Here is a 13,051-nt window from a genome sequence, read left to right as displayed (position 1 = left end):
AAATAGGACGAGAGATGAACGTTTGGGAGCCTTGTGCGCCCGTACAGGGTTTGAGGGGCTTAAGAATGAAAGTGGGAACAAGGCAATTCGAAAGAGAGTTATTAATTAATATAACTCCTGAAAAATCAAGAGTTGGTAACATGCTAGACACGCACAGTTCCTGAATCCTCCTAAGCGTGGTTGGGTGGAGAACGAAGGGATCTCTCTCGTATCTTGTGCTTCCATAGTGTGACATTGGTATCAGAGCTATCACCAAGTAAGAATTAAGACCTAGGATGTTCCTAAGACGGCATTTCGTACTAGATAAGAGCATTATGATTTTTTGGTGATGCATTTTGGTCTCACTAATGCACCAGCTTCTTTTATGAAGTTGATGAATAGTGTGTTACGGCCCTATCTAGGACACTTTATAGTAGTCTTCTTGGATGATATCTTGATCTTTTAGTAAATCAAGAGAAGAACATTTGGAACACTTACGGTTAGTATTCCAATTGTTAAGAACCCATTCCCTTTATGCGAAGAAAACTAAATGTGAATTCTTCGCACAAGAGGTCAAATATTTAGAGCATATTATCTCGAAAGAGGGAATCAAGATGGATCCAGAAAAAGTAAGGGTAATTATTGAATGGCCATCTCCAAGGAACCTGGAAGAGCTACAAATCTTCCTAGGTTTATCTGGATTTTATCGTAGATTCATTCAAGATTATGCCAAGATAGCTGTTCCAATGACAGACCAACTTAAAGGGAAAGGGAAGAGCTTTAATTGGGGAATAGACCAAAATGAAAGTTTTCAAAAACTTAAGGTAGCTATTGCTACAGCTCCAGTATTATTAATTGTGGATCCCAATAAACCATTTGTGGTTGAAGCTGATGCCAGTGATAGGGTAGTAGACACGGTCTTATTACAAGAGGGTGGACCGGTTGCTTTTGAAAGCAAGAAATTAGACCGTGCAAAACGGAATTATTCCGTTTATGAGAGGGAGCTGTATGCAATAGTACATGCAATGAAGAAATTGAGGCATTATTTGTACGGTGTCAAACTTTTGATCTTGTCAGATCATGAAAGCATTAAGTGGCTTAATGACCAACCGGATCTACAAGGGCGTAAAGCAAGATGGGCTGAACTTCTCCAAGAGTTCGACTATGAGATAAGGTACAGAAAAGGAAAGTACAATATAGTGGCCGATGCAGTCAGCAGAATGCCCATCATAAATGAATAGAGTTTTATTCAATTCTCTTCCGATTTGCTTCAATCCTTGAAAGGGAAATGCTAAGTTGATCCGGCATATTCCAACATATGGGAAGCAATTATAAATGGGGATCAAAATGGAAGGGCCTCCACTAAGGAAGGAACATCTGAGGATGTTCAACAAGGAAACGGAGCATCAAGGATTGCTCAAATGGGATTCAAGTGGAAAAATTTTACCATTGATAATGGTTATTTACTCTACAAGGGTAGGGTATTTGTCCCAAAAGATGAGGAAATAAGATGCCAAATACTCTTTGAGTGTCATGATATCCCAAGTGTGGGACTTCCAGGAGTTAATAAGACTTATAGTCTTATTAAAAGGCGGTTCTATTGGCTTGGAATGAATAAGGACGTCCTTGACTATGTGGTCAAATGTAACAAATGCCAATTTACTAAAGCTGAAAGATTGAAAATGGGAGGACTTCTCCACTCATTAGAGATTCCTTCGGGAAAATGGGAGAGTATCTCCATGGACTTTATTGTCGCGTTACCCAGAACACAAAGGGGGCACGAATCTGTGTGGGTGATTGTGGATAGGTTAACAAAAATGGCTAGGTTTATTCCAACTTCAACTAATGTTAAAACACCAAAATTGGCTAGATTATTCACAGAGAACATATTTCGATTATATGGCCTTCCGGCAAATATAGTTTCTGATCGGGATAGAAAATTTGGTAGTCATTTTTTGCGTGCAATATTTAGGAAGTTGGATACTAAACTTAGCATGAATACAGCGGAGCATCCGCAAACTGATGGGCAAACTGAAAGGGTTAACCAAATCCTTGAAGATATGTTGAGAGCATATGTAAGTAAAAGGCAAACTAATTGGGAAGATTATTTACCGATAGCAGAGTTTGCATATAATAGTGCCAAACACTCTTCCACTGGATATAGTCCATTTATGCTAATGTATGGGTTTCAGCCCAGAGCTCCTCATGCAGTAGGACTGCATAAGGAAAAGGTTTAGACAACAAAGGATTTTTTGAGGATATGAATAGTATGTTAAAATTTGCTCAAGAAAATATTAAGAAAGCTCAAGACCAAGTTAGAGCTTATGCAGATTCTCACGGCAGAGACATCTCCTTTGAGGAAGGGGAATTGGTCTATCTTAAAGTGCCTGAACAAACTAAAACCATGAAAACCGGATGATGTCCAAAGCTTTCACCCAGGTATTGTGGTCCTTTGACAATACTTAAAAGGGTGGGGAAACAGGCTTACAAGCTCCAACTACCTACTGGTAGTAAAACACATCCAGTTGTCCATGTAAGCAAGCTAAGAAAGAAGTTGGGTGATATGGATAATCTAATCTTAAATGATAGCATTGAGGAGCTATTAGATGACCAATCTATTCCACATGAACCAGAAAGAATTTTAATTGTTCGTAAGAGACAAACAAGACATACTATTTATCAAGAATTTCTGGTGAAATGGAAAGATTGTTCGGAAGAAAGCTCAACATGGAAGCGAGTAAGTACTTCAAGAAAAATGTTTCCCAATTTATAGTTAGACATCCCAAGTATCGTTTTCGAGGACGAAACCGATTCTTAAGGGGGAGGAAATGTTACATTAATGAATGTAACTTATGAGGAAACAGCACGAGAGATGATCGTCCAGGAGCCTTGGGCGCCCGTACGGGGTTCGAGGGGCTTAGGAATGAAAGTGGAAACAAGGCAATTCGAAAGAGAGTTATTAATTAGTATAACTCGTGACAAATCGACAGCTAGCAAGATGCTAGACATGCACGTTTCCTGAATCCTCCTAAGCGTGGCTGGGTGGAGAACGAAGGGATATTTCTCGTATCTTGTGCTTCCGTAGTGTGACACGGCCCATTTCTACCAGTGTACAGAGTCACGACTCTCAACCTGACTGATAGATGCATTGGTGGTACCACCTAAAGCATCTATCTCCCCCATGGTCCACCCGAGGGCCACCATGGGGGAGTGGAGTTCTCACCATCTAGGCCTGCAACAAAGCATATTCGCATGCCCCATAGTTCTTCCTCTTCATCAACAGTTTCCACACCGAACAGATACCTATTCGGTCAGTCATAGTTTTCCCATGAGTTTAAATCTTGCATCCTAGAATGTGAATAGCCCCCACTATAGTGAAGCACGTGGTTTCAAGAAGTTGATTGTTTGGCAAGAGCTGTAGCCTGCCCTTGCCAAACAGATCCACATCTTACTTCTACAAGAACACAAGCTCACTCCCGCCTAGGCCCTGCAGGTAGAGAAAGGTCTCTTGGGCAGTTCACACCCTTACTGGGAGCTTGTCATCAGTGCCTACAGCAGGAGTGGAGGCACATGCACCTCTATTGGTCCAAGTCTCACCTCCTGTTTACGAGACCATGGAACAATAGTGGCAAGGAGGGTTCTATGGATCAAATTGGATATTGGGGACTCGTGCCTTGGAGTCCTCAATGTCTATGCTCCTACTTAGATTAGGGCATGCAACAGGTTCTAGATAGAGATCGGAGCAGGACTCCCAAAGGTGGACTCCTGGATTGTTGGAGGAGACTTCAACAACCTGGAGGCTCTAGAGGACCAACAGGATAGAGGCAGAAACTACCAGGACATGACTGGGAAGGAGGAGGAGGCATGGGAGGTCTTTCTACTGGCAATAGGAGCACGCTATGCTTGGAGAGACCCTGCCTTCCACAGGAGGGAGAGGTCGCTAGACTTCTCTTGGGGATACAGGCGGCTAGGTGGAGTCCTACTGGAGCGGTTGGACAGATTCTAAGCAGATCTAGACCAGGGAGTGGGGCAAGAGGGACTAGATCGCAGAGGAGGTGGCAGAGGTCCTAGCCGAGTCGAGCAGTATCTGCCAGGAGGTAGCCCTACAGGCTAGACAATAGAGCTGGGAGGAGGAGAGAACACTCTGGCGAGACCTTGCAGCCACGGAGAGATTACTACAGGAGGCACCAGAGGATCCGCTCCACGCACAAGAGGTGCCCGTGTGAGCAACCATCGCCGGTCTAGAGGACAGGCGCTCGAAGTTCTTATTCCACGCCTCAGCTATCTTTTGGGCGTGGAAGAGGGACACAATGTCTAGGGAGTTTTTCCAAGTGCACCAGCCCCGCGCCTTAGGAGAGCAGATACACAGCCTTCGAGATCAGTATGGGAGGACTTGTTCCAACCCAAACAAGGTGATGGAGATTACCACCGGCTACTACAAATGCCTTTTCCAAAAAGAGACAGCCTCAGCTAGAGGACAACGATGTAGATAGCAGGTCTGGAATCACATCCCATCCCTCGTCACAGAGGAGATTGGACATTGCCTCCTATCTCCCTTCATAGAGAAGGAACTAGAAGAGGCTCTCCATACATAGAACGGGCAGAAATGCCCAAGAGAGAATGGTCTCTCTAAGGCCTTTTTCACTACCTATTGGGAGAATGTGAAGGTCCCCTTACTGCTAGCCTTCTAGGAGATTTTCGCTTCAGGACAAATGCCAGGGAGCCTTTTGGCATGCCTCATCAGTCTCCTTCCCAAAGGGGGAGACCGATTGGAGCTATCCCAGTGGAGACCGATCACCTTATTGTCAGTGGCCTATAAGGCACTAGCAAAGATGATTCCAAACATCATTCATGACACACAGACAAGCTTTGTCCAGGATAGGAGCATCCTAGACAATGTATTCACCTTCTTTGAGGTGACAGTGTGGGCTCAACACAGTGGGTAGGGAGTGGTCGTACTACTCCTGGACTTCGAGAAAGCCTATGGCAGGGTGGACTGGGACTTCTTGGAAGGCACCATGTTGAGGTTGGGCTTCTCCCAAGCATGGATCCGCGGGGCTCCGCACTTTACAGATCGGCTACCAGCAGAGTTCTCAAAGGTGGTAGGCGAGGGGTGGAGTTTCGGCTGGAGAGATCAGTCCATCGGCAGGGCTGTCCTGGCCCTGTTATGCGGCCTCCGACTTCCAGTGAAAGAGGAGACGAAGCTGTTAGATTCAGAGTATCCAGATGATACAACACTCTACATAGAGGACGATGAGTTGATGCTGGAAATAGTGAGACTGGCTCTTGAGGTGTTCTGTACTACAGTAGGAGAAAAAATCAACTAGCAAAAGTTGGTCGGATTCCTACAAACCCGAACTCTAGCATAGAGTGGGACATCCACCTGGGATTTAGATTGATATGCAAAGGGCAATCGTCCGTTACTTAGGGTTCCAGGTGGAACTCGACATCACTCCCACCGAGCAGTTTCTTCCAGTCCTTAACTCTATTCGGAGGAAGCTGACCTGTTGAAGTATTGCTCGCCTCTCCCTAGCAAACCGAGCCCTGGTGGTTAACGAGGTCCTCCTAGCAATGGCTTGGTACATCGCCGTGTGTTGGTACTTCTCCTCATCCTGCGTAGTTCAGCTGCGCTGCCTAGTGCGGAACTTTCTTTGGTCCGGGTCTAACAGTTCCAGGGATTCCCTGGCCAAGGTGGCGTGGGCAACCATCGTCCGCCATCGGCCAGAGGGAGGGCTTGGGATCATAGATCGAGAGTATCAGAGTATGGCTCTCTTGGGCAAGTTAGTAGTCCGCGGTCTCACACAAGGAGGGCAGACGTGAATGGTCCTATTGCAAGAGGGTCTCCAAGATTGTAGACCGAGACTTGGTGGTGATTGGAGGCCGTCCTTGAGATGGATCTTCACGACGGCCCAGATCAACCCCCCCTCCCCCCCCAGATTCCCCTTCCTACAGAGCCTATTTCATGTGTGACAGGGCTTCCTAATTGAGAGCCCCCCAGGCTACCAGAAGGAGATAGACTGTCAACCAGTGATCTGAAACCCCCAAGTCAAAGATCGGGATGGGGTACAAATTGGCGAGCGCCCCCACATCCAATGGGTTGGCCCAACTCGCACAATTAGGAAATGGCGGAAGGTGTCCAGGATGGTGGACGAGGAGGTGCTGCAGCGAGCATCAGGTTGCCAAAGAGGAGTTGATTTGAAAAGAAGGGAGATAGACGCAACAATATCTCAGGGGTGACTTGCCTCCTTGATACGAGAGCCAGTAGAGCCCGAGGAGGTATGGGCCGCTAGGTTTTCACTAACACGTATCCCCCTATAGGTGGCAAGTAGAGTGGGCGGCGCTCCACATGGGACCTTCTTTGCGATACAGGAGGGGAGCCGTCTCGCCCTTAATAGAGGGCAGCAGGATGGGGGGATAGTTGTCCTTTCATGGAGGAGGATTCAAGTTGTTGGCCTTCACAGGAAGACATGGCGGTTGGACCCTTATGTCTTCTGGGAGGAGCTCAGGGAGTGGCCCCTGTGGATCTAGGAGGGCAGGCCACTTGATGAGCTCCTCCATGAGTAAAGAGCTCTCCGTATTTGAATATAGTAGCATAGCATTAGAATTACTCATTGTTGTCCTAAAAGTGTCCCAACTTTTAGGCAAAGTGCATAGCAAAAAGATTGCCTTGAACTCCTCATCAATGTGAATTTCCAAAGCAATTAGCTGGCTGAAAATAGAGTTAAACTCATTCAAATGTGTAAACATGGATGTACCTTCCTTCATACCAAGGTCCATCAAAATTTTCAACCAATAAACCTTGCTAACTGCACTTTTCTGAGCATATAACTCTTCAAGTCTTTGCCACATATCATAAGCAAAATTCAGTTTCTCTATGTTAAATAGTAGTGTCTGACATTGAAAGCTTTATGGTAGAGCATGCAAGCCCATCTAACTCATCCCACTCATATGGATCCATGGTTGCTAGTTTTACCCCTTTTGTCTTTATAGGCTTCACTTGTTTCTTTTGCACCAAGACATTATAGGACTACTTTTGTCATATAGCACTCAAGCTTCTTAATGTGCAAAAGATAGCTACTATCATTTCTGCCAGCTATGATTTACAACTCAAAAGTGACTCAAATGTCAACAAATGTGAGCCCAACTCTCACACAAATGACCAAGGTATGAAGCAAATACCAACCAGCAATGAAAATTCAAGTAATTGCAGAAGTTTCAGATCTGCAAATCAATTTTCAAAGGTACAAAATGTGTGTTATAGGATCACCACAAGCATTGCAGCCATATCACGGGCTAATGCATCAACTTCATGAAAAAGGCCCAAAATTTAGCTGCAATTTTTGCTCCAAACACATCCACGGGCACAAATTTGACTTCCATATTCAAAAGCCCCAAAATTTCTCTATTCAAACTGCTCAAATGACATCAAACATAGCTCCTGAATGGACTGCATAAGCCAATTTTACATACCAAGACCATATTTGACCCAAACTTTCTAAATTTTGCAAAAGCCCTAAATTGTACAAGGTCCAATGTGTTGAAATTTCAAGAATTGTGTCTATGCCAGTGCAATTTCTGGTACATGAAAAGGCCCAATTTTTGAGACTCAAAGAGTGTGCAAGAATCCACAAATTTACTCACTCAAGTAAAATCTTCTTGTATACGTCAAAATCGCCAAATTCTGATGGTAGATGCATGCCCAATCTTTGAGATTTGTTGAGCTGTGCTTATGCACGTGTGAAAGCCCACAAAGTACCTAGGAAAGAAGGAAAGAAGAAGAAAAAAAATCGTTTTAAAAAAAACCACCTGTCCGCAGGTCAGGCAGCACATGACCTTCAACTCTCCTCCTTGCGTCACTTGCCTGCATCACCTATCCCTTACACGCCCCTTGTGCTGATACCACCTACCTATGCCTGCACTGTCAGTCTCGTGTGCTTGTGCTTACGCTGATGCCACCTGCTTGCAACCTGCTCTTGATTGTTGAACGGTCCGGTGACCTGATGTGTCACAGTTCCGACAAGCTGTGAAAGCTAAGTCGGGATGGCCCTCAGCTCTAATACGAGTTTGTGGTGGCCTATCGGCAGTGAAGGTTCAATGTTGAGTAGCTGGCAATGGCAATGGTGGAGAGAGAGAGAGAGAGAGAGAGAGAGAGATGCATTATGTGGGTACAAAGAGTTGTACCTCTCTTAGGTTTTTTGTGATAGTTATATGTAAAGTACTAAGGGTTTGTAAAGTATAAGTGCTAAGGGTTTGTTCACACTCAAGCACGTATAAAAGGCACAGTGGCCTTGTATTCCCAATAGATACCTAATTTTCACATATATCCATAGTTCTAGAGGAGCATCTATGTCAAATCTGCTAGCAAGAGATGATTGAAGAGCATTATATTTGTTGTTGCTTGGCTCACTATGACGGTGACACTTCCACTATTTATTCAAGGATGAGATTAGGTTGTTGTCACGACTCATGGACTACACAGATCAAAGGTGCATTGATCGTTTTCTTCTAGATATACGAGGATTGAGGGAGACCATCTTGAGAGATAGAGCATCAATTTGTCGAGGGCCCATCGAGAGACATCTCTTAGATGTCTTCATGAGGAGTACCTAGTCAGCAGCCTGAGATCGGTCTATGTCTACATCGAAAAGGAGTATTGAAGAATTCCCTACACTAGTTTAGCTTATATCTACCTAAGGGACATAGATCGATTGAGCAGTTCAGTTTAGTCAATTTTGGCATCTATGACCGATGTCGTATGATAGTCGCCCATGCCACCTTGGCCCTAGAATCTCTGGAGCCGTCTGACCTAAACCAAAGGAAGTTCCGCACTAGGTGGTGAAGCTGCACTATGCAGGATGAGAAGCACCAACACGAGGCAATGTACTAGGCCGTCGCTAGGACCGGGTTAACCACCAGGGCTCGGCGTGCTAGTGAGAAGCGAGCCGTGCTCCAGTAGGTCAACTTCCTCCGAATAGAATCGAGGACTAGAAGAAATTGTTGGGCGGGAGTGATGTCGAGTCCCACCTGGAACCCTAGGTAACGGAGGGTCTGCCCTCTGCTCACCCATCTAAATCCCAAGTAGACGTACCACTCCATGCTAAAGTCTGCATCTGTGAGGAAACCAACCGACTTTCGCCAGTTGATTTTCACTCCCACTACAGAACAGAGCACCTAAAGAGCCAACCTCACTCTCTCCAACATCAACTCATCGTCCTCTATGTAGAGTGTTGTATTATCTGCATACTCTGAGTCTAACAACTTAGTCTCCTCTCTCACTAGAAATCAAAGGCTGCGTAATCTACTCACTCATGACCTGAGAAAGTGAGACATCGCCTCTGCAAAGAGTAGGAATAGGTACGGGACCAGGGGACAACCCTTCCGGATCGATCCCTCCAGCCGAAACTCCTCCCCTTGCCTACCACCTATGAGAACCCTGCCAGTGGCCGATCTATAAAGTGCAAAGACCCCACGAATCCAAGCCTGGAGGAAACCCAACCTCACCACGGTGCCCTCTAGGAAATCCGAGTCTACCCTGTCATAAGCTTTCTCAAAATCCAAGAGTAGTACGGCCAGTCTCTGCCCACTGTGCTGAGCCCAGTCTGTCACCTCAAAGAAGGTGAATACATTGTCTAGGATGCTCCTATCCTGGACAAAGCCTGTCTATGTGTCATGGATGATGTCTGAAAGCACGGAGTGTAGTGGCCTACCAATCATCTTTGCTAGTGCCTTATAGGCCACTGACAATAAGGTGATCGGTCTCCACAATGAAAGCTCCAACCAGTCTCCCCCTTTGGTGAGAAGACTGATAAGGCTTGCCGAAAGACTCCCTGACATCTGTCCTAAAGTGAAAATCTCCTGGAAGGCCATCAGTAGGGGGTCCTTCACCACCTTCCAATAGGTACTAAAGAAGGCCTTAGAGAGGCCATCCTCTCTCGAGCATTTCTGCCTGTCCTGTGTATGGAGAGCCTCCTCTAGTTCCTTCTCTGTGAAGGGGGCTAGGAGGGAGCGTCCCATCTCCTTTGTGACGTGGGACGGGATGTGATCCCAGACCTGTTGTCTACATCGTTGTCCTGTAGCTGATACTGTATCCTGCTGGAAAAGGCGTCTGTAGTAGTTGGTGGCAATTTCCATCACCTCGTCTGGGCTAGAACGAGTCCTCCTATACTAATCTCGAAGGCTGCATATCTGCTCTCCTGAGGTGCGAGGCTGGTGCACCTGGAAAAACTCCTTGCTCATCATGTCCCCCTTCCACGCCGAGAAAGCTGCTAAGGTGCAGAAAGAGAACTCCGAGTGCTTGTCCTCTAGGCCAGCAATGGTTGCTCGCACACACACCTCCTATGCGTGGAGGGTGGGATCCCCTAGTGCCTCCTATAATAATCCCTACGTGGCTGCAAGGTCCCACCGGAGTGCCCTTTCCTCCTGTGCGTGGAGGGTGGGACCTTGCAGCCATGTAGAGATTATTATAGGAGGCACTAGGGGATCCCACCCTCCTCTTGTGCGTGGAGGGTGGGATCCCCTAGTGCCTCCTATAATAATCTCTACGTGGCTGCAAGGTCCCACCGGAGTGCCCTCTTCTCCTCCCAACTCTGCTGCATCGCCTGTATGGCTCCCTCTTGACAGATACTACTCGACTCAGCTAGGACCTCTGCAACCTCCTCTACGATCCGGTTGCTCCTGCCCCATTTCGTGGTCGAAATTTGTTCAATCTATCTCGTCACCTCCTCCCTCCTATAGAATGAGTTAGGGATCAGACGGGATCATGTATCTAGGGCAGATGCTGGGGGATCAAGCGTCAAGAGAACCGGGCAATGATCCAACAACGTGGTGCTCGCCTACTACCCGATTTGGCCTCCACGAGAGTCTCTCCACTCTCCCACAAAAAACTTGTCCAACTGCTCCAGCAAGACTCCACCTAGCCGCCTGTATCCCCAAGAGAAGTCCAACGACCTCTCCCTCCTGTGGAAGGCAAGGTCTCTCCAAGCATTGCGTGCTCCTACTGCCAGTAAAAAGACCTCAGCCCCGGCCCACCAGTTGATGACCACCATGCAACCCGGCCACTACTGGGAGAAAAGTGCCAATCCACCTTCTCCCATCCACTGAGAGATGTGGTCTACCACCTAGCTCTTCACCTCCTCTTTCTGAGTTGTCGTCCAATCTCCTGCGTCAGAGGTCTGAAGGAAGAAGGTGTAGTTTGGTCCACCAGTGGTGCTAGTAGATGGACCTTGCCGCTCCTAGACTTGCGTACCACAAAGATTTCCACCTCCAAGGATAGTGGGAACACTCCGCGCTCCGCAACTCTCAAGTAAGACCACGGCCCGCTACGAAAAAACTCTTGTGGTAGCAGTTTTTTTTGACTCGGGAAAGTGTGACAAGCGGCATGGATGGATGAACTGGTGGCTATGTGGGAGGGGGGGAGGGGGGGCTAGACTGCCAGTGGGTGGAGGATGTCAACATTTGGGGCTCCTCAGCTCCTGTGGGAAGGGGGAAAATGGGTGGGAGAATGGTCATCTAAACTGGGTGGGGATCAAGTGGGGGGGACCCTTGGGCCCTCAGGTAAAATGGCCTTTGACGCCTCTGTGGGGGATGGATGGGTAGACCTATGGACTTGTCGAGTAGGGCAAGAAGGGGGGACAACGCTCACCCTCCTGCTCCCTGTCGTGGTTGTGCACCTGCCTGCGGGCCCCCCTGCCTTCTCCCTCTCTGTCGTCTCTGTACTCATGTGAAACCCTCCGCATCCACCTATGGGCCTGTCGACGAAGCCGCCCTAGCTCCGAAGCGCGTGCATTGTGCTGCCTGGTGTCCAAAGTCATGGCATCGCAAGCACTGCCCCGGCTGCCTAGTCACAATGACCTACTACTTGAAGGAGTGTCCACCTGCCTCAATCTCTAGGAACTGTGGAATATTCTTGGTCTCTTTTACTACCATCCGTACCTCTAAGACTCCTGCGGCTGCCACTACGTCTGCGAAAGAGGGGGGAAGGACAATGCTGAAGAGCCGTCCAAAGTCTTCCACCAATTGGCAATACTATATCGCCAATTTGGGGAAGAGAAGGGTAACCGGGTGTCTAAGGAACTTGTTGTGGACCGCAAATGCCTCCACTGTGAAGCCACTGTACCAAGTGACCCCCTTCATGGAAGCATAGGGTAAATTGGCCAATAACTCACGGGCTGCATCACCTGAGGTGAGTCGAACCATGAAGATCCCTTGACCCATTAGAACCGCCTCCTCTATCTGCTCTATGCCGATGCGTAGCGTGGATTGAAGCCAATCCCGAAGCTGGGTTGGGGAGTGACCTACTATCATGATCAAAGATCGTTGTTTCTTTAAGCTCCAGCTCTATGGCACGGACAGCTAAGAGCTGTTCTGCAAAGAGGACGACATGCAAGGTGTTTGATTGGGAGGCACTCACAAAATGCACCGACGTCTGACTAAAGGTTTCCATTCCGTGTCCCTGCTGAGAACCTACCAAACGCGCTGTTGTGTTGCTGCAGAGGGAGGGAGCAACTGGACTGGGGGGGGCGGGGGGGAGGTGTTGGGCACCCAAGTAAGCCAGCTCGCAATGGCCACAGTGCGGGTGTTGGGCCTGTTGGACGGGGCTGGGCTGTAGTACGAAAGAGGCGGACGAGGCGGGGTTTCAGGCCTTCAGTCAGGGGGCAGGGCGAGTTCACGCAGGGGGGAGGTCGCGCCAAGGGACAGGTGGAGCAGCGGCGGAAGGAGGTGGGGTCTTATGTCTCATGGAGCTATAGAGGCATTGAGAAGAGCTTCTACATACGCAAAGCTAGACATCCTAGCCATAAATCACCAGCTTTTCTCACCACGGCACCATGTCCCCATCCTCCTCTATCTTCCACATCTTAGTAGGGCTTGCAATACAAAGAACCTCAGATATCTGGGCTACTGAGAGACAAAGAGAAAGTGGATGTGGACCACCACTCCCACGTAAGGCAATTGATTGCTTAGATCTAGCTATGACATTATAGAAATGCAGAGGAGAGATCACTATGCTTATGAGAGGGTGGAGTAGATATGAGAGCCCTTGTTGCTTCCTGCTGCATGTATGGCGTATTACATC

At 47.7% G+C, this 13,051-nt stretch overlaps 1 protein-coding gene across 2 annotated transcripts in view; it reads left to right on the top strand.

The window, feature by feature from the left end:
- The window catches only part of LOC148040101 (uncharacterized), a 176,857-nt gene that overhangs the window by 130,879 nt on the left and 32,927 nt on the right, over window positions 1-13,051 (top strand). The gene's annotated exons all lie outside the window — the stretch shown is intronic.

Source organism: Lygodium microphyllum, chromosome 2, assembly GCF_053477565.2.
Source record: "Lygodium microphyllum isolate KBCC chromosome 2, Lygodium_microphyllum_v1.1.10, whole genome shotgun sequence".
Taxonomy (NCBI): Eukaryota; Viridiplantae; Streptophyta; class Polypodiopsida; order Schizaeales; family Lygodiaceae; genus Lygodium; species Lygodium microphyllum.
The sequence above is the reverse complement of the archived record's forward strand: the minus strand, read 5'-3'. Positions and strand labels throughout refer to the sequence as shown.